Source organism: Lepus europaeus, chromosome 17 (assembly GCF_033115175.1).
Source record: "Lepus europaeus isolate LE1 chromosome 17, mLepTim1.pri, whole genome shotgun sequence".
Lineage (NCBI taxonomy): Eukaryota > Metazoa > Chordata > Mammalia > Lagomorpha > Leporidae > Lepus > Lepus europaeus.
Window position 1 is genome coordinate 41,491,217 of NC_084843.1, and position 20,997 is coordinate 41,512,213.

The 20,997-nt window shown below is 42.2% G+C and overlaps 1 protein-coding gene across 7 annotated transcripts in view; it reads left to right on the forward strand.

The window, feature by feature from the left end:
* Window positions 1-20,997, forward strand: part of SGMS1 (sphingomyelin synthase 1) — a 465,134-nt gene that overhangs the window by 162,348 nt on the left and 281,789 nt on the right. The gene's annotated exons all lie outside the window — the stretch shown is intronic.

Below are 20,997 nucleotides of genomic sequence, written 5' to 3' on the forward strand. Positions count from 1 at the left end.
TTCCTTCACTCAGTGCTGTAAGCTGTACCATCCCCTGTAGCTAATGGTTTATGGTTATAGCACTGGATCCAATTACCATTCTTGCCTTCTTCCTGGTCAGCATTCACAAATAGAATAGTCTATGTGATCTAATGTGATCAGAGGACTTAATTGATTTTTTAAAAGATTTATTTATTTATTTGTAAGGCAGAGAGAGAGAGAGAGAGAGAGAGAGAAAGGTCTTCCTGTTGGTTCACTCCCAAAATGGCCAGTGGCTACAACGGCTGGAGCTGTGCTGATCCAAAGCCAGGAGCCTCTTCTGGGTCTCCCACGTGGGTGCAGGGGCCCAAGGACTTGGTCCGTCTTCCACTGCTTTCCCAGGCCATAGCAGAGAGCTTGATCAGAAGTGGAGCAGCCTGGAATTTAACCTGTGCCTTTATGGGATTCTGGCACTGCAGGCGGTGGCTTTACCAGATATGCCACAGCACCGGCCTCTTAATTGATTTTTTTAAACCTAAACTTGTTGGAGAATGTGGAAAGAATATGACTGATCAAATGAAGTTGTGGTTAGTGTATTAAAATCAGTATTAGAGAGATTAAAAATGATTCCCATCCTTGTAACTTGATTACCTAAATTGAAACTTTATGTGAAACCTAAAAGATGTGCTCAATTAAGATGATTGTTGAAGATGCTTGCCCATTATGGCCAATGACACAAACTTATCTGCAGTCCTTGCATGGTGGCTGTTAACTATTCTGTATTCTACTCTCAGTTAGAGCTTATATACAGCCCCATCTCAGGTGGTCCTTATGTATCTAAGCATTTCTTTATAGATGTTTATGAACTAGAATTGCAATGGAGAGTATATTTTAAGGGAAGTCTATTTTACTAAAGCCATTTAGGGCAATGATAACTTCTTGCACTCTCATTTCTGATTTAGAGTAAAAGGTTAGTAATAGCAGTAAAGGTTCTTGGAAAGATACGTTCAGATGAACTATGTCTGGGGTCAGATGTAGCTTGGAATCATCAGGTTTGGCCTCGGTATGGTTATGCTTTGGGAAGACGGGGAGGAGTAAGTGGGTATTCACATGAGGCAAAAGGCAATTTGGAAGAGGAATGAAGGGAAGGCGTCTGGGCCTCAGCAGGCCCTCAGACCACTTAGATGTGGGTTAGTTTTTTCAAAAAATGAATTATTTATTTGAACGAGTTATAGAGAAGGAGAGGGGGAGAGAGAATCTTTCATCTGCTGATTCATTCCACAAATGGTTGCAACAGTCAGCACTGGGCTGGGATGAAGCCAGGAGCCTTGAACTCCATACGGATGTCCCATATGAGTGGCAGGGACCCAAGCACTCAGGCCATCTTTGCCTGCCTAGGTGAATTGTCAGGAAACTGGATCAGAGGTGGAGCAGCCGGGTCTCGAGCTGGCACGCGAATGGAATGCTGGTGTCCCAGGCAGTGGCTTAACCCACTGTACCACAATGTCAACCCTTAGATATGGAGTAATTTTTAAGAACTGTCTGTTGAAGTTGCACATATGTACAGAGTGTAACTCGATATAATTTTGCAGTACACACCCATGGATCCAGAACCCAGAGTAAGAACATGGTGGAACATTGTCTTCACAGCCTCATGCCTCTCCCTACACGCTGCCCCTTTCTGTGTATAACTACTCTCTTGACATCTAGCAGCATAAATTAGCTTTCTTAGCTTTTCTTTGTGTGTGTGTGTGTGTGTAATACAAGGGGTTTCCAAAATGTTCATGGGAAATGTGTATTAGGAAAAAAAAAAAGGTTGCAAAAATTTTTTGCATCAAAACAAACTTACTTTTTTCAAGATTTATTATTTATTTGATAGACAGAGTTACAAAGAAAGGGCGAGAAAGAGAAAGGTCCTCCACCCACTGGTTCACTCCCCAAATGGCTGCAATGGCCAGAGCTGGACCAATCTGAAGCCAGGAGCTCGAAGTGTCTTCTGGGTCTCCCACATGGGTGGCAGGGGCCCAAGCACTTGGGCCATCTTCTACTGCTTTCTCAGTCCATAAGCAGAGAGCTGGATCAGAAGAGGAGCAGTCAAGACATGAACCAGCACCCATGTGGTATGCTGGTGCTGCAGGTGGAAGCTTAACCTATGGTGCCACAGCACTGGCCCCTAAACTTATCTTTTTTTTTTAAAGATTTATTTATTTTACTTGAAAGTCACAGTTACACACAGAGAGAAGGAGAGGCAGAGAGAGAGAGAGAGGGAGGGAGAGAGAGGTCATCCATCCGCTAGTTCACTCTCATTTGGCTGCAGCAGCTGGAGCTGTTCCAATCCAAAGTCAGGAGCCAGGAGCTTTTTCCAGGTCTCCCACACGGATGCAAGGGCCCAAGGACTTGGGCCATCTTCTACTGCTTTCCTAGGCCATAGCAGAGAGCTGGATCAAAAGTGGAGCATATGGGTCTTGAACTGGCGCCCATATGGAATGGCGGCACTGCAGGTGGTGGCTTTACCTGCTACGCCACTGCACCAGCCCCCTAAACTTATCTTTAATTCGATTTTTCTGCAGGTTTGTTTGAAGTTTCCTGTTACATAATGCAGATTGTACTCTTTTCTGCCTGCTTCTTGTTCAACAGAGATGCCTCCATATTGTTGCATATAGTTACATATCATTCATCTTCTTTTTAAAAAGTTTTATTTTAATTATTTGATAGGCCAAAGAGAGGGAGAGATGGAGAAAGAGAAAAAAATCTTCCTTCTGTTGGTCCATAACCCAGATGTCTGCAGTGGCCAGGGCAATGCTGGGCTGAAGCCAGAAGCCCAGAAGTCCATATGGATCGATCTCTCATGTGGGTGGCAGGGACCCAAGTATCCGGGCCATCTTCTTCTGCTTTCCCAGACATATCAGTAGGTAGCTAGATTGGAAGCAGAGCAGCTGGGACTCAAACCTGCACTCTTGTTATGGGATGCTGTCATAGAGGGTGCCTGAACCCACTATGCCACAATGCCATCCCCAAGATTTGTTCACTTTCATTGCTATGGAGAGTTCCATTGTATGAGAATACAGTAAGTTATTCTATGAGATGCAGGTTATTTTCGGTGGGTTTGTCCATTGAGAGTGCCTCCAGCATAAATGGAGATTAAATAAGGTTTTATCCCATCATAGTTAGAGTGGAGGTAGTTCCAAGTTGTCCAACCTCAGGCTCCCTTCTGCTGTGACATGAAGGGGTCCAAACTACAGCTAGGAGATTGGAACACACTTCAAGGCCTGTGTGGTTTCTTCAGTCCTTTGAAGTTATTCTTCTTGTGACTCACCATTGTCCCTTTTGACTCTGTTCCCTATGGGCACTGCTTTTCTATACCTTTTTCTCTGTCATTACTACTCTATCTACAGCTTCTCCAGGGAGACTCTGCAGAACATATCAAATGACAGACCATCAGAAAATAAAGTTCATTAGATGTTGATATTAGGTCTTAGGTGAAAATTGTGGTCTTACATCTGAGGAGCTTGTCTTGTGGTTACAGATTCACAGGAGTGGGCCACATCCCAGTTATACTCTAGAATCCAGGGATATAATCTTAGAGGCTTACATGGCTAAGGCTGGTAACATGACTGAATTGGCATGGGTTACTCAGGAATAATGGGCACTGTGGAGATTGAGTATATATCCCCTGCCCAAATTTTGGTTGGACAAAACATGTCTGGCTGAATCGAGCAAGTCTACAAATTTCCAGTCTGTTGGGAATAGATGGTTCATTATAAGAAAGTGCTCCCCCATGAAATTTGGTTGGTTTTATGGCCAAATTATGTTTTTGTAAATAAAATTTTATTCAAACAAAATGTTCCTTTGTTTACATATTGTGCTGTAACAATGGAGTTGAATAGTTGCGAAAGAGACTCGGGTTGAGTTATTGCAACAGTGACCATATGGTCCACAAGTCATAAAATATTTAACAAAACCTGAAATATTTACCCTGACCAAAAAAATGTTGTCATTTCCTGCTTTACTTCCCAAGAGCAAGGGTATAGTAATCATAATCTCTACAGTCATGCAGAAATCTGAGCCCATTAAGTTTAGTCTCAGTGCATTCATACATTCATGCATTCATCTATCCATCCAGCAGGTATTTACAGAGTGGCTGTTGCATTTCAGGCATAAGATGGTGATGATCAGATAAGGTTCTTCCTTTTATACAATTTGCAGGAGGCTCCTATGGATTTGAAGGCCCACTCTAGGATTATGCTTTCTGTGAATCAAACAGAACTATCATATGGAAGAATTACCAAATCCTGCATTTAAGATGCATATTATGGCTATTTTTCTTAATTTTATAAATTTGACAAATATGTGTCCTATATAATCTAATGACTTCAGTCAGGAGGCATATGGAGTATGATACACACAGATTTTTTTTTAATAGATTTATTTATTTATTTGAAAGGCAAAGCTGCAGAGAGGCAGAGGCAGAGAGAGAGCGAGGTCTTCCATCCACTGGTTCACTCCCTGATTGACTGCAATGCCTGGAGCTGCGCCAATCCAAAGCCAGGAGCCAGGAGCTTCCTCCGGGTCTCCCACATGGTCCTTGGGCCATTTTCCACTGCTTTCCCAGGCCATAGCAGAGAGCTGGATCGGAAGAGGAGTAGCCAGGACTCGAACCAGCACCCATGTGGGATGCTGGCACTGCAGATGGCAGCTTTACCCACTACGCTGCAGTGCCGGCCCCATACACACAGATTATTAGGGTCTTAAATGTCACGAATGTCTGCATGTGGTAGCAGCAGACTGTTTGAGACAGCTATGTCTGGAGAAAGGCTGATGAACTTTGAAGTGCTTATCACAGCAAGCCAAGTGACCTCTAATCTTATGCTGCTTTAGTAATAAATAATAACAGAAAGAACAGCAAACCAAGATAATACAGTTGGAATGTGGCGTAACAAATTAATCTCTGTTGGTATGCTTATCTGTTTGCTTACTCAAGGTTATACAAGTTTGTAGGAGACTATAGGGGACATTGCAATGAACAAAGAAAATATGGAAATTTTTTTTACCTTTCTCTAAGGAATTTGAAACATGTTTTTGACATCTTTTTAACCCAGGCAGCATTTTCATATGTGCTTATAAATGGTTTATAGGTGTACATTGGGACTTGTGTGACTGCCCATTTACCACCCCAGACTTGCTGAAAACAAGAAACACAATCAGATCACATCAGTGACCCATCATAAACCATAAAAGCTGCAGTGCTTTCTTGTAGCCCCAGAGGTCTTTTAGGAAGTGAGATTGGACATTTCCAAGGATATGTCACAGAAAAATAGAATTAAAAGATAACTTTTTGTGGAGCAAAAAATTGAAATCCATGCACAGTTTTTTTCTTAAAGAGATTTATTTATTTATTTGAAAGGCAGAGTTACAGAGAGGCAGAGGGAGGGAGGGAGGAAGCCAGGAAGCCAGGAAGGGAGGGAGGGAGGGAGGGAGGGAGGGAGGCAGGCAGAGTGAACCATCTGCTGGTTCACTCCCCAAATAGTTGCACTGGCCAGAGCTCATGCATAGTTTTTAATAATAGATATTTCCATGAACTTCTTGAAGATCCTACCTGGTTGTTTATAGTATTTGAAAGTTATATATATAGAGGGAGAGACAGAGACAGAGAGATCTTCCATATGCTGGTTTACTCTCCAGATGGCCATATGAACCAGGGCTGAATGAGGCTGAAGCCAGAAGCTTCATCCTAGACTGCCATGTGGGTGGCAGGGGCCTTAACACTTGGGCCATCTTCTACTGCTTTTTCCAGGCCATTAGCAGGGAGCTGGATTGGAAATGGAGCAGCCAAGTCAGTATCCAGTGCCCATATGTAATGGCAGCATCACAAGCCTTGGCTTTACCTGTTATCTCACAATGCCACCTCTTACTTCTTAAGTTCTAAGATTTTTTTTTTTTTCTTTTTTGACCGGCAGAGTGGACAGAGAGAGACAGAGAGAAAGGTCTTCCTTTGCCGTTGGTTCACCCTCCAATGGCTGCTGCAGCCACCGGTGCACCACGCTGATCCGAAACCAGGAGCCAGGTGCTTATCCTGGACTCCCATGTGGGTGCAGGGCCCAAGCACTTGGGCCATCCTCCACTGCCTTCCCGAGCCACAGCAGATAGCTGTACAGGGAAAGGAGCCACTGGGACAGAATCCGGCGCCCCGACTGGGACTAGAACCCCGTGTGCTGGTGCCGCAAGGTGGAGGATTAGCCTATTGAGCTGCTGCGCCGGCCAAGTTCTAAGATGTTTTAAAAATGACTTTGATTGGGGCTGTGATGCAGCCTAGTGGGTAAAGCCACTGCCTGTGGTGCTAACATCCCATATGGGTCCCAATTCAAGTCCTGGCTGCTCCTCTTCCAATTCAGCTCGCTGCTTTGGCCTGGGAAAGCAGTAGAAGATGATCCAAGTGCTTGGGCCCCTGCAGCCCACGAAGGAGACTCAGAAGAAGCTCCTGGCTCTGGGCTTTGGATTGGCCTAGTTCTGGCTGTTGCAGCCATTTGGGGAGTGAACCAGTAGATGGAAAACCTGTCTGTCTGTCTGTCTGTAACACTATCTCTCAAATAAATAAATAATTAAAATCTTTAAAAAAAGGTGGCTTTGATTTAGAGGTAAAATGAGAATTGAGAAGACAGAAAATAAATGTCACAGTTTATGGTTGTTTTTCCTTGCAAAGTTGGAAACTGCAGGCTTACCCTTTATGGTGAAAAAGTTTTCTCAAATTTGGTGATCGGCTTCATTGTCCTGTAACATTTGAGAAAATGAATCTTGTTTTTGATGAATCTTGTAACATGTAAAGTTCTTGTCAAGAACTCCAGCCTCAGAAGTGTTTTGTCAAGGCTATCTAATTAAAACTTCTTCAGTCTTTCCATTTTATTTTCAAGGATGGGGAAAGTACTGAAGTACAGATAAAGGTAGCCTGATAGAGTAAAATCATATTCTGTTGGGTGCAAGTGACTGAAAACCCAAGTCAAACTCTTTAGTGAAAATGTGTCAGCACAAGTTAACTGAAAGCCCAGAGATGGGGCTGCCTTCAGGATACATATGACTGGGAATCCAAATAATGTCATGAGGACACATTCTAGTTGTGTGTCAGTAGGCTGCAAATGGAGATCCCCACCAGCCTCCAGTCCACAATATTGAGCGATCATCCAAGTTACTACATAAGCGACATTCTTGGCCCTACTGGCCATGTGCCTAGTGCTGGGCCAGTCACCCTGGCGAGGGTTGTGGGCCTGTTGGGACTGTATTGCTTAGTTCACATGCTTCAGCCCTAGAACCTGAGATCATCACAACTTCAGTTGGAGATGAAGCACAGGTCGATGGGCAGTGAGGAATGGTTCCCTCCAAAGGAAAATCAAGGTAGTTACCAGGAGAGTCAGTGGGTGCAGGAAGGTAGCCTAATTATTATAATTATTATTAATGCATCTTTTTATGGTTTGCAATGCATTTCCAGGTGTATTCTCTTGTTTGATGTGAAAAATGTGTCAAGGAGGCAGAATAAAGGAGTGATTAAGCACATGGATCCTGGTGCCAGACTGAGTTTGATTATAAACTGCATAAGCTTTTGGACAAATTATTTAACCTCTCGGTGCCCCAGTTTCTTCAACTGTGCAATAGGAATAAAGACACTGAGCTTCAAGGGTTCTAGGAGGAACAAACTAATAGACATTTGCTGGGCACTTAGCACAGTGACTTATGTGTGCTGGTCTCTCTGTCTCTGGGTACAGTTGCTAATCTTCAAAACAGCCCAGTCAGCAGAGGACTGAGTATCCATTTCATTTGACAGGTGTGGAAATCTAAAGTCACGTGTCCTATGAGGGTCAACACTCTGTCCCCTCATGTGTTGCTGTGTTGGGATTCTGTGTCATTTGTATAAATCATAAATCAAGGAGCAGAGACCAAAACCACTGCAAAGTAGGCCTGTTTGGTGGAAGTACCCATGTGTATTACTGCCTATTCCCCTTGTATGTTGGTCTTTCACGGCCCATATGAAGAAAGCCTCCAGATACGCTCAGGATAACATTAGCTACGAGGAAGTTCACACTGGCATTGTTACCCCTTGGTGGGTACATGCTTGGGACAATCAGGCAAATCAAGGGTTGGCATGCACTCAGGAGATATTTGCTGATTGTTTAAATCAGATCCAGTCTTCCAAGCTTTTGGGGAAACAAAGATTTTTGTGGTGGGAGTTGACTTGAACCTGTCAGTGTGGTGAGGACATAATGACTGACCCAGAGGTTGGGCTCACAGCAGAATGCTGCTTGCTAGGTGTAGCCAGTTCTGTCTAGAAAGAAGACACCATTTTCCTCCCTAATAGTGTGTCCTCATTGAGAATGTTGTTGTGAGAATTGGTCAAGTGAATGAATGAAGGAGGATTGCTCTTGGGACCCAGACTTTGATGTGACCCAGACATGTCAGGAGGGTCATGTTTTGTTCTGAGGGAGTGACAATGGTTTCTTTGTATTTACTGTGGACTCAGGACACAGAATGCTTAAAGTATCGCTGTGCGTAATGCATGATACACTCCCCAAATATGCAGTTCTGGAAGCAGGAAAAACTTAGCAGCAAACACAGTTTTGGCTTTCCCTGCGGTGCTTTTGAGGAAAAAATGGTGCTGTTCAGTATTGGCAAAGCTCCCTGGTGGCCAGGCCCACCCGCTTCCCTGAATGACAGGCTGTGCCCTGCAGTTACTGTTTCCTCCCCCAGTGCAACTGTGCCTCTTGTGTGGGAGGACCTCAGCTATTTCTTGAATGAATAAACCCTTCTGAACTAGGCCTTTGCCTTCATTTTCAACTTCTTTTGAAAAGAAATTGTTTACCCTGTAGATTCTGCAAGAATTTCAGCTCTGAGTCTTACATCACATTTTGTCTGAAAACACCATAGTTTTTGTTTCTTTAGATGGGGTGGTGGTGTTTAAGTATTGATTCCAACACCTGGTTTTACAATGATATGGATATTCCAAATACCAACACCTATTCAGAGAGTAAAGGGATTAGCTACTCATTCTGTGGAACGATCCTAAATTTGCCAAACACTTGTGGAAATCATACTAGGTTCTTAATTTAACTTTGTTTTGAGCTCCTCGGGAGCCTTTTGCCTTGTTAAGTAGTCTGGGATTGAATATTAAAAGTTTCTTCATAGCCTTTAACCTGACCCCATTTTAAAGCTAAGAAAATAGGGTTGACCTTATTTCCTGTAATGTCAGCCACAAAAGTAATAACCACCCTGGTTTCTTTTGTTGACCATCCTATTTAATATTCTTGGCAACATTCTTCTGTAGGAGAGGGAATGGAGGCATAGCCAAGATATGGTTGGATAGCCACAAGCCTGCTATTAGCAGTCATACATACACTAAACTCACAACTGATGTGGGCCAGTGTGGTGAGACTGGAGCTCTCAAACTGACCAGATATCTGAAGAACTCTGAGGGCTTGAACAAGCACCCTGTGCCCAGTTACCCAACCCCCTCCCACCCTTTATGTTCTCATTTACTGAGTCTGGTGTCTCAGGTGAAGCTACTATGCATTCAGGACTGGGAATCTTTGAACTGGAGCAGTAGTTTGTAAAATGCGGAGCCTGCGGACAGCAGCATCAGTATCACCTGGTAACTTATTAGAGGAATTGAAACTCCTAGGCTGGGGCCAGCAACCAGTATATTAATGAGCTCTCCTGCCGACTTTTTTTTTTTTTGTGGTGAAAAAAGAATTTACCATTTTAACCATTTTTAAGAGTGTTACATTTCAGTAGGGTAAAATATATTCACCTTGTTGTGCAACAAATCTCCAGAAGTTTTTCCATCATGCAGATCTGAAACACCATACCCATTAGCTCCCTTCCACTAACCTCTGGTAACCATCATTTGACTTTGTTTTCATGAATTTGATGACTTCGTATACCTCCTGTAAGTAGAGTGTCAGGGGGACTCAAATTTGAGAACTGCTGAGCCCCTAAAACTGGATTTGGCTCCTCTCATATCGGCCAGATTGTAAATCTCCAACTCACCCTGTCCCCGTGGTCCCTTCTCTGCCACCTTGCTGTTCTGTGTGGGTTTGATCACGGTGCTTACTTTCCCTGAAGTGGTCTCCTCATTTGTATAGAGGGGAACAACCTAGTTTGCAGAGCTGTGGGAAATGGGAAATGCTTACCCACTGGTGAAAGTGTTTTGTCAGTTTTCAGACAGTGTACAAAAAAGCCAGGGAGTGCAGATTGAAATATCCACTCTGTATTTGAAGGGCGGTGTTCTCTCACAAGCTTAGGCTGTTTCACCTCTGCCTCCCCTATTTCTTACTCATTGCTTACCTGGTACTGTGTGAATGGGATTCACAGGTGTGCTAGTAGCACATTTTGATTGAAGTCTCTTGCATGTAGATTGTATTTTCCTTGGATTTAATAATTGTCTTGCTTTTAGCAATGTGACTTTCTTTGCACTTAGCATTAATTTTATGACAAATAGCCTTGCATGTGAATCTTCTCTCCATACCTTAACACAGCTGGTGTTTTGACAATTGCCTTTTCTGGAAGAGCTCTCACATGGCATCTCCTGCCTCACTCCTGTCTAGACTCCACTTGTCTGTAGGCCTACTGTGCACTGTTTCCTGGGACTCTGCCTTCGGCTCCCTTCTGGGGATGTCTCTTATTGTGTTCCTGCATTGGCTTCCTTGTCCCTCATCTCCTATTCGTGTTTTATTCCCTTATTTTGGCAGAGCACATCTTCGGGAAGCATCCTAACAAATTACACATGGGAGGTAAGACTTTTGGGTGTTATATACCTGAGAATGTCACATTCATATATAATTCATAGCCTGGCTTGGTGTGGAATTCCAGGTGGGAAATCACTGAGCCTCGGAGTAGGCAAGGCACTGGTTGTTGTCTCTCGGCATGGGGCACACGTTGATTCCCAGGCCTTTGTAAGGTGGCTTTGTTTTCCTGCTTTTTCTCCTAGGTTCCCGGTTCTTCTCCTTATCTCCAGTGTTGGGAAATCTGATGGTCATATCCTTGGTGGGGAATCTGTTCTCATTTCTTGGCCTGAGGTCCCATGGACCTTATCAGTCTGGAAAGTCACAGCCTTCATGTTTTAGAAATTCTTTTGAGATATGCCATTGTGTTTTCCCTGTTGTCTTGCTCTGGAATATCCTGTTGAATGTTGCCTTGTCCCACCTCTCTTTTCTCCTATTTTCTGTCTCTGCTTTAATGCTTTTTTCCTTAAGCTGTTTCTTAAATTTATCTTTTAGCCTATTAAATTTTCCTTTTATTTATTTTCTGTTTTCTGACAACTCTTTTGTTGTTGCTTTTCTCTGAATGCTTTTATTTTATAAAATACTGTTATTTTATGACAGAATATTTTCTCTTAGCTCTGTGAGCCTGAGGTTTTTTTTTTTTTTTTTTTTTTTCTTTTTCTTTTTAGCTTGCTTTTTTCTGGGTAATTTTTCTTTAAGTTCCTTTTTCCTCCCATTTGTTTCTATCTTTCATATTAGATCCTTTTTTTATGTGTCATGATCCTTGAATGTCTGTTTATGATTAAGCATATGGCTTCATAAATTGCAAAATTTAGCTTCTTTGGGTCTGTCAGTTGCTGTCATCTGATTTCCAACTTTAAAGTTTTTAACATTTTGCTATCTGCTCCTGTTTTCTCACTCCTTGTAGATTTTTGCCTTTAAAAAGAAATAGTTGCTGTTTATTGGGATTTTAAGAGGATGAGGAACTAAATGTGTGTTCATCTACTGTTTTAAAAGATTCAGGTCAGGATTTGTAGTGTTGGTGGTTTGGTCAGCTGCACACCTGCTGCCGTGAGCATTAGCTGGTGTTCTTTTATTTTTAAGGCATGATATATATTTAGATGGTCTCAGCAGAGACCTTGGCTTTCTTGTTAAGTCTGCAGTAACTGCCTCTTTTTTCAGCTGAAGGCACTTATTTCAGGTGCTAAAATACCAATAAATTTATAAATGATAATTGGGCCTTGTGATAAAAGAATTCTAAAAAAAAAAAAAACCTCATTGGTGTTTCTAAAGGGAATTTTCTGAGGGTAAGCGTATAATCCTTAGATTAAAATGCAGCTGACACATTAAACCTTTCATGAAAAGCCAAATAATAGGCTTTAATGCTGTTTGCCCTTGACCACCCACAAAGGACATTCCTGCAGGCCACAGAGATTGGGCATAAATGCAGCATAGAGAGTGGAGCTGTATTTGTGATATTGATCCCTAGTAAATGCTTCAACAAAGCATTGAAGTTCAGACCATCAGAGTAGGGAGAAAACTATTGTTAGCTTTAATTTTGACAGCAGGTCTTTACAAAAACCAGGTGGTTAATTTAGGAGGGTAGAATGGTTTGTTGAGCTTCATCCTGGTCTTCCATGTGGCTGGCAGGGGGGCCTAAACACCTGGACCATCTTCTGCTGCTTTTCCCATGTCAATAGCAGGGAGCTGGATTGGAAGTGGAGCAGCCAAGACTGAACGGGCATCTATATGTGATTCCAGTGTCACAGGTGGCAGCTTTACCTGCTATGCCACAATGCTGCCCCCTAAATGTCCCCCTGCCCTTTTTTCATTAATATAAAGAGAACAGATTTTATGCATTCCATAGTTACAGTTCCAAGAAGATGGCGATAAACCCAGCTCCTTCCTGTGCTCTCAGAAGTTGCGTGTCTTCTGTCAGATATCCTTGTTTCCTTCTGAGGAAGTCCTGTCTTATTGTGCAGTGACTGAGATGGTTGCTGCTGACCCTCGCCTTGATTAGATAACAGGAACCCTCTTCAAAAGCTCTTCAGTAGCTCCATCCCTAGGAAAGCAGTCAGCTTCCATGCTGATTGCTGTGGAATCTTGCCCAAGATTCTTCCCTTTGGCTGTGCAGAGCTATGTGCAAAACACAGAAATTACTTTCTGTTTAAAAGGATTGGCCTGTTTATGAAGCTTTGAGGAAATCAGATTTATAGGTTTCCCAGGTTTGGAAAGTAACTTACTCTGGTTATTGAAGGTGCTGATGGTAGAGGGTGAATTTCAGTTATTTTCTTGAGGTGGAATTAAAATGAAGAAGTGGTAAGGTACTGCAGAGACTTCTGGTTGTTTAAATTATGAATCCTTACATGTTAGGAAAAGGACATGTTTGTTTAATTAGCAACTCATCCCTTTCTCTGTACTTCTGACTCTTGCCGATGCTGTCCAAATGTGTCCTTGTTTCTGTATGTATCTGGTGGTGAAAGAAACCGGAGGAGCTGTGTCCATTACTTAGCAAACATAGACCTGGGTTTTCAGTGCCAAGAGGGAACCCTGCAGATGATGATGGCTTAGCTGTCTAGTGCCCAGCTTGGGTTTCCTGAGTTGCGTCATCCTGGTTGATTTTCTCAGCTGCTGTCTCTCCCACAGTTCCCCCTTTTAAAGCTATAGCCCAAGCATGAGCAAAATAGCTCTCGTTGCTATCAGTCTAACTGAAGAAGCTGGTGACTTCCAAAAGACTTCTCAATTCTTTGTGAAGGCGAGCAAAGGAGACTAAATCTTTTCTTTTTGTAATTAAAAGATCTGTAACTGTTATTTGCAAAAATGACCAGTTTCTGATCTCACCAGAACCAGTTTACCCCCAGAGCTCGACATCCCAGCTCCATGCAGTATGTATAGATTGCCAAATGAAAAAGCCAAGCAAGAACCAAATACGTAGGCTTTCCCACTGGATTTAGATTATATGCCCACAGGACAACCGATGTTTAAAATTCTGTTCTATTGCCAATATAATGTTGTACTTAGTATGTGCTAATTATAATTGATATTCTTTAATAAACTTCTGTTGGGAGAAGCTTATATACATATATATATATACATTATAACATATGGGACATCAAAAGTGCTATTGGAAAATGAAGGATTCGATTTGTGACATAGATGACTTTTGTGATCCAAAAAATATGTAAACTATTTTGAGACAGAAAACAGCTTTGTCATTTGTCATTTGAGATTGTCATGAATAGGCCCCTCATCTGGCTGAGGATTTAACAACTCGGTTTCTCTGTGGGAAAAATTGTCCTTTAGAAAGAATGAATGAAATATTCTATCTATTGTGAGACTCCCCCAGCTTTTGGAGGGTGGTAAGAAGAAAGGGTAGCATTATTGGAATTTGACTATTCTGCCAAAAGGAGTGTGCAGCAGGGACAAGGATGACTGGTCAGATGCTCTGAAATCGGCATCCTTGAGAGCACTGGCTTTTCACGTGACGCCGCAGTATGCGGTGCCTTGTGTGGAAGACACAGTTGCAACACTGAGAGATTTACTGCTGGTCCATAATGAGGACCAACTGGCCATAGCATGTGTGTTTTAAGGATTTGTTTACTTATTTACTTGAAAGGCAAAATAACAGGGAGAGAGGGAGAGATGGAGCAGAGAGAGATCTTTCATCTTCTGCTTCACTTTCCAGATTCCCCAACCTCTGGGGCTGGGCTAAGTAGAAGCCAGGAGCCATGAACTCCATCTGGGTCTCCCACTTGAATGACAAGGATTCAAATGCTACTGACTTCCCAGGCACATTGGTAGGAAACTGGATTGGAAGTAGCCAGGAACTGGTATGGTTTCTGAACTTAAGCCCCAAAGTGGGATTGCTGGATTAGTTGGTAGTAATGTTTTTAGTTTTTTGAGAAGTCTCCATGCTTCCTTTCATAGCTGCTGGAGCTTTTGCATTCCTATCAACATTGTGCGAGATTCTGATTTCTCTGTGACCTCCCTGCTACTTGTTTGTCATTTTGATAATAGCCATTGTAACAGGGGTAAGGTGATATCTCATTTTGATTTTAATTTGTATTTTCCTGATGATTAGTGATGTTAAGCATTTTTCCCTGTGCCTTCGGATATTTGTATTCTTTGAAAAATATCTATTGACTCCTATGCCCATTTTGTAATTGAATTACTTATTTATTGCTATTCAATGTTAGGAATTCTTTATACAAGGGGGATTTAGAAAGTTCAGAGAAAAATAGAATTAAAAGAGAATGTGCATTTTCCATAAATTTTCTGAAGTCCCTGTCATGTATTCTAATCACACACACATACACATACATGGGTGTGTGTATGGTTTGTAAATATTTTCTCTGATTCTGTCGGTTGCTGTCTTACCCTGTTGATTGTTTCCTTTGCTGTGCAAAAGCTTTTCTTTAGTAAGCTCACTTAATTGTTTTTGCTATTCCTGTTTATGTTTGGCACATCATATCCAAGGAATCATTGCCAAATACAGTGTCAAGAAGTTTTATCACTGTCTTCTTCTAGGAGTTTTCTGATTTCAGATTTTATGTTCAAATTTTTAATCCATTTTGAGTAATTGTAATTTCATTTATTTTGATATGGCACAGTTTATTGAAATGATTGTCCTCTCTTTATTGTATATTCCTGGCATTTTAGTTGAAGATCAGTTGACTGCATATGTGTGGCTTTTTTTTTTTTCTGGATGATTTCCTGTTCAGTTGATCTATATATGTCTGTCTTTATGTTAGTGCCATATTATTTTGTTCTTTGTTTTTCTTGCTCAAAATTGATCTAACTATTCAGGGTCTTTTGTGTTTCCATATGAACTTCATGTTTGTCTTCTATTTCTGTGGGATTTTGAGAGGGATCGTTTAGATTTCTTTGAGTAATATGGACATTTTAGTAATTTTTTTGTAGTTCAGGAACCTAGGGTTATCTTTATATGTCTCTTTTTTAATTCCCTTTGTTAGTATTTTAGGGTTTTTTGTATACAAATATATCACCTCTTTGTTTAGGTTTATTTCTAAGTATTTTATTTTTGTGGTGCTATTGTAAATGGGATCATTTTCTTAATTTCCCTTTTGGGTTTTTCACTGTTGGATTATAGAAACACAACTCATTTCTGTATATTGTTTTCATGTCATATAAATTTATTTAGTTTTCTTATTCTAACAGGGTTGTTTTTTTTTTTTTTTTTGGTAGAGTCTTGAGTGGTTTTTTATGTATGTGATCATATTACTTGCAAACTGAGATAAGTTTACTTTTTTTTCTTCAATTTGGGTGCCTTTTGTATTTCTTCGTCTTGCCTAATTGCTCTGGATTAGGACTTCAGGCTTACGTTGAATAAAAGTGGTGAGTAAGGGCATCTTTGTTCCAGATCTTAGAGGAAAGGCTTTTAGTTTTCCCCCATTGAGTATATGACATCAGTTGTGGTCTTTGAGTTAGTGGCCTTTATTGCTGAGAAAGTTTGCTTCTATACTTATTTTATTGAGAGTTTTTAACAGAAAAGAGTGTTGAATTTTGGGTGCCTTTTCAGCATGTATTGAGATGGTTATGTGATTAGGGCCATAGTTTTCGAGTAGAATGTGTGTCCTGGGATTCTTACTGCCACAGTGACAAAGGGGTGTGCAGAGAGCTATCAGAGGAAAGGTAGTCTGGTGCTGTGTCTTCTGCAGAGTTCTCTGTTCATGTTAGAAACCTTGGTTCGGAGGCTGGCGCTGTGGTGTAGGGAGTGAAGCCACCACTTGCAGTGCCAGCATCCCATATGGGCACCGGTTTGAGTCCGAGCTGCTTTACTTTCGATCCTGCTCTCTGCTGTGGCCAAGTAGAAGATTGCCCAAGTTCTTGGGCTCCTGCACCTACGTGGGAGAGCTAAAAGAAGCTCCTGGCTTCGGATTGGTCCAGCCGTGGCTGTTGTGGCCGTTTGGGCAGTGAAGCAGCGGATGGAATACCTCTCTCTGTGCCTCTGCCTCTGCCTCTCTCTCTCTGTAACTCTGCCTTTCAAGTAAATAAATACATTTTTTAAAAAAGAAACCTTGGTCTATATCATTATAAATAATGCAAACAGGGCCTGCAGTTTATTTCCTTTCCATAAATAATACTAGAAAAGAGAAATGCAGAAGGTAGCGAACAAGACCAGAATAGAGCGATGAAGGGAAGCTAAAGTAAGAGGAAAACAAAAAGCATGCCTTTCTAACTGGCAGGCATTCGCAGTTTATGTATATTTAGTTTAAAAAAAAATCAGCAAACAGCTAGGCATCTTTGCAGTTCTGTGTGTTTTATTAATTTTGGCAAGGTCTTTGAATCAGTTTTAGCAATGGAAACTGTGAAATACTTCGTTATGGGAGATCTTGGTAGGAACATGTGGTTGTGGAGCTGCAGTGGTGGAAGGGCCTCTCCCCTGCCGCAGGTCTGAAGAGAACCTCAGAGCACTGCAGAGCACACTTGAAACCCTGCACTGTTACTGTTTCATGGGCAAGGAATTGTGACTTCTTTAGGTGTTGGCAGATGCTAGTGTTGGGGAGCAAGGAATAGGTAGTTTGACCTCAGACCATCCTCTACCCTCACACAAGGAGGCCTGCCCAGACTTTCCGTGTTTTCTGAGAAGCTTGTGCTAGGTGGGTTCCCTTGTGTACTGCAGTACTCTAGGGTCCATGGTTGCAGTCCCATCCTGGTGATGAGTTTCAGGAGTTGCTTCATTTTGCCCAGAAGAAGAAATGCTAGCATTGAAGGCAGTGGCTTTGCCCTGGAGTCTGCTTTACAGAACAAGTGTGGTCAGCAGGCCAGGGAATACTTTACTGATGCCGTTGTCTTTCTAGGTAAGGGGATAGGTGTCCTCTGTGTTAGCCGGGTCCTGTGGAGAGAATCAATAGGATATATTAAGGGGTATTTGTTGACTCGTGTGTTTGTGGCAGCTGAGAAATCTCACTGTCATCTGTAGGCTGGAGACCCTGGCATGCCAGGGTCCAGAAGCCTCAGAACCGGGCAATCCAAGGGTATAGCTCTCAGGTCCATGCTGAAAGCCTGAGTGCCAACAAGGGCATCACTGGTGTAAGGCCAGAAGCTGATGTTGGAGGTAAGATAGCTGTGTCCCAGCTCTCAGAGCCAGAGAAGAATTCGCCTCTGTATTTAGTCTCTCCAGACCCCTAGCCAGTGAATGGTGCCCACCCACCTCAGGGCGCAGTCCTCTCACCTAGTCCACTCAGACTCACCTGCTAATCTCTTTTGGAAATGCCTGGTAGACACTGGTGCTTAGGGTCCAGCAGATGTGACTGTCATCCTGTTAGGTATTATTGTGCCGCAGTGACACTAAAGAATCGTGACACGATTAGCACCACACGCTGCCACTCTTCATGTGCCACCCTCCCAGGCAACCGTGCTCGCTGCAGGAATAGATGCCAGACTCTGTATGCAGTGCACCAGGATTCCAGTGTGCTTTTGTCGGTTCTTATCTTTGTGAATCATAAGCCTCTGTCTTTTCCTAATGTCCACTGTGTTCTCTTAAAGCTGTAACTATTACATTGATAGTGGTCTGTTCATGGCTCTTTCCTGGGGCAGGGAGTGTGAACTGTCTGGGCATGAGCAAAGTAGCCTCATAAAGATGTCTTTCTTAATCTTTTTACCTTTTTAGGTTTCCTTTCCCTGCATGGAGTGTACAGGAGAAAGAATTTGTTTATAAAACAAACTGAATGCATTAGATGGTCATTCATTTTTCCACTTTGTGTCAGTAATTTGATTGTCTTGGTCAGCAAGAGAGGGCTGGTTTTGGCAGTTGAGCTTGGTATAATTTTTGCCAGGGGCAAGGAGTGTTTGGCAGTTAGCTTGTCCAGAAGAATATGGAGTCGGCTTCTTTTACCCTTCGCAGTAACAGAGAATTGAGGGACCTTTCGTTGGAACTGTGCTGTCAGGACCACACCTGAACTGTGGATGCAGAGCAGTAACGCTCACACCTTGCTTGTGTCTGCCTCTCATTGTACCCATTGGGACTTTTAAAACTCTCTTTTAAAAAGAATTCCATGTATAATGCAATGTCACTACAAATAGTCACATAAAGGACCACATTATGCTGATTTCTTCCAGCATTTTTTAAGAATAAGTTCAGAATAGGTGAAGTCCACGAGGAATGTCAGTTTCCTTTGAATCATTAACATTGCAGAGATTGACCTGAGGCTTAGTAATGGACTTCCTGGAAGTGGTTTTGTATGACTCAGTGATTTCACATAACTGAACTCAATCTAATTCTTTTCAACCTTTGGTACTGAGGGACCAGGACAAGATGTTTGTCACATGATACTTTCTGCGATTAGGAAATGCTGTTTTCAATAATAAAAACAATGAGGATAGTACCTTCCATTTTTTTTCCAGGGCTTTCCTCTGGGAATAAGAAGCTTGGAAACCAAGAAGAACTTTAATTAGTTCTCATACGATCTCTTCATAGAGTACACAGTTAGCAGTACTTTGCCAATGTAGAATTTTTAAGAAGTTTACCCATCTACTCCTAGAAGGTAGCAGATGTCCTTGAAAAAGAATCAGGGAGATGAAACACATTGCTGACCCTGTGGCACACTGGCTGCTGGATGCCATCTTGGAGCCTTGTCATGGGCTCTTTTTTTTTTTTTTTTAAGATTTATTTTACTTGAAATTCAGAGTTACACACAGAGAAAAGGAGAGGCAGAGAGAGAGAGAGAGAGAGAGAGAGAGGTCTTCCATCCACTGGTTCACTGCCCAAATGGTCACAAGGGCCACAGCTGTGCTGATCCAAAGCCAGGAGCCAGGAGCTTCTTCTGGGTCTCCCATGCTGGTGCAGGGGCCCAATGACTTGGGCTGTCTTCCACCGCTTTCCCAGGCCATAACAGAGAGCTGGATCGGAAGTGGAGCAGCTGGGTCTCAAACCAGCGCCTATATGGGATGCCGGCACTGCAGGCAGCTAAGCCTGCTAAGCCACAGTGCCGGCCCCATCACAGGATCTTAAACCAACTTCCTAATGTGGGGTCACTCCAGCCGCTTCAGCGGGTACATGAAGACTGCAGGCCAGGAAGCTGCCTGTTCAGATTCCAAAACATGATGAAATCAGCACTGGCCCCAGGCCCATTTGTCTCCAAAGTCTATGCTTAATGAACATGTGGTAGAAAATACCCTTTTACCAAATCTGGAATGTGTGCTTTTCTGAAATCTCTGGTTCTTCCTTCTCTGACATCATTACTGTTCATCCCTTCTGAAAAAGCATACTTCCCATCCACACTATGTATTCCATCTGAAGTGCCCCAGGTAGCACTTAGACCCCACTCTTGTGGACGAAGAGATACCAGTTCTGTTCTTTACAGTTGGTTTCTCTTGTTTGTGTAGGGGAAAAGTGCTCATAGGAGTGTAAACTGCAGTTTGTGTATGCTTTTGTTTTTGAAGCCAGTGTTTATTTTCAGTAGTCTTTTAGGAAGATGAGCTTTGGCATGATGCATTGGGTGGGGATGACGGGTGTTCTGATAGGGCTGGCTAGCTGTAGTCATGGAGGAGAGTTCCATTAGCTAGATGGACTGGAAGGTAGGCAGCACAGGATCCTGACGGTCCCTTTGGCTCAAAGATAATGTTCTAGGTGTTTGTGTTCCTGCATTCCTTCCTTTATTCGCGTGTTCATGGGTTTCCCAAGCAATATTGAATGGCTGCTATTTTTCAGCTGTGTCCAGTACTGCTGTGTAAGAACAAATAGTGTGGGAAATTTTATCTGCGTCCTTTTAATGGAAAGTTAGGAAGAAATAACACTTACTTGGACCTTGTGAAAGTCCTGCTCTAGCGGTACTAGAGGCTTTCTGCTGATAACGGTAGGGTGTTGTGGGTGGTGTATTTTAGAAATGTGGTGATTAAGACAAAAATGTTTACAATACTGTGAGAGTCTTACTTCTGCCTTTTTTTTCCTTTTTTTTTTTTTGCTACCAATTAGACAAGTGTGCAGAAACCACTACCCACACCTGAAAAGTTGCATAGTAAATAAAATGAGTCATCATAAGAACATTTGATAAGTTCCTGTAAACAAACATTTAAGTAAAAAAAAAATCAGTAATGAAATAAGAGTTACTGTGCTTTGGAAATTTGATATTTCTAGAATGGGTAAAATCCAGGGGCTATTTGTTAGAAAGTAGGAAGGACATCTTCTCCCCTCTTTTAACCCTGGAGAATGGAATTTTGAAGCATTTGAAATAGCTGTGTGTGTATGTGTGTGTGTGTGTTATTTTTCACAGCCCACTTTATGATCTGTCTAAAATAAGAAGACCAAATTTATCTGGGTCAGGCAGATAAGACA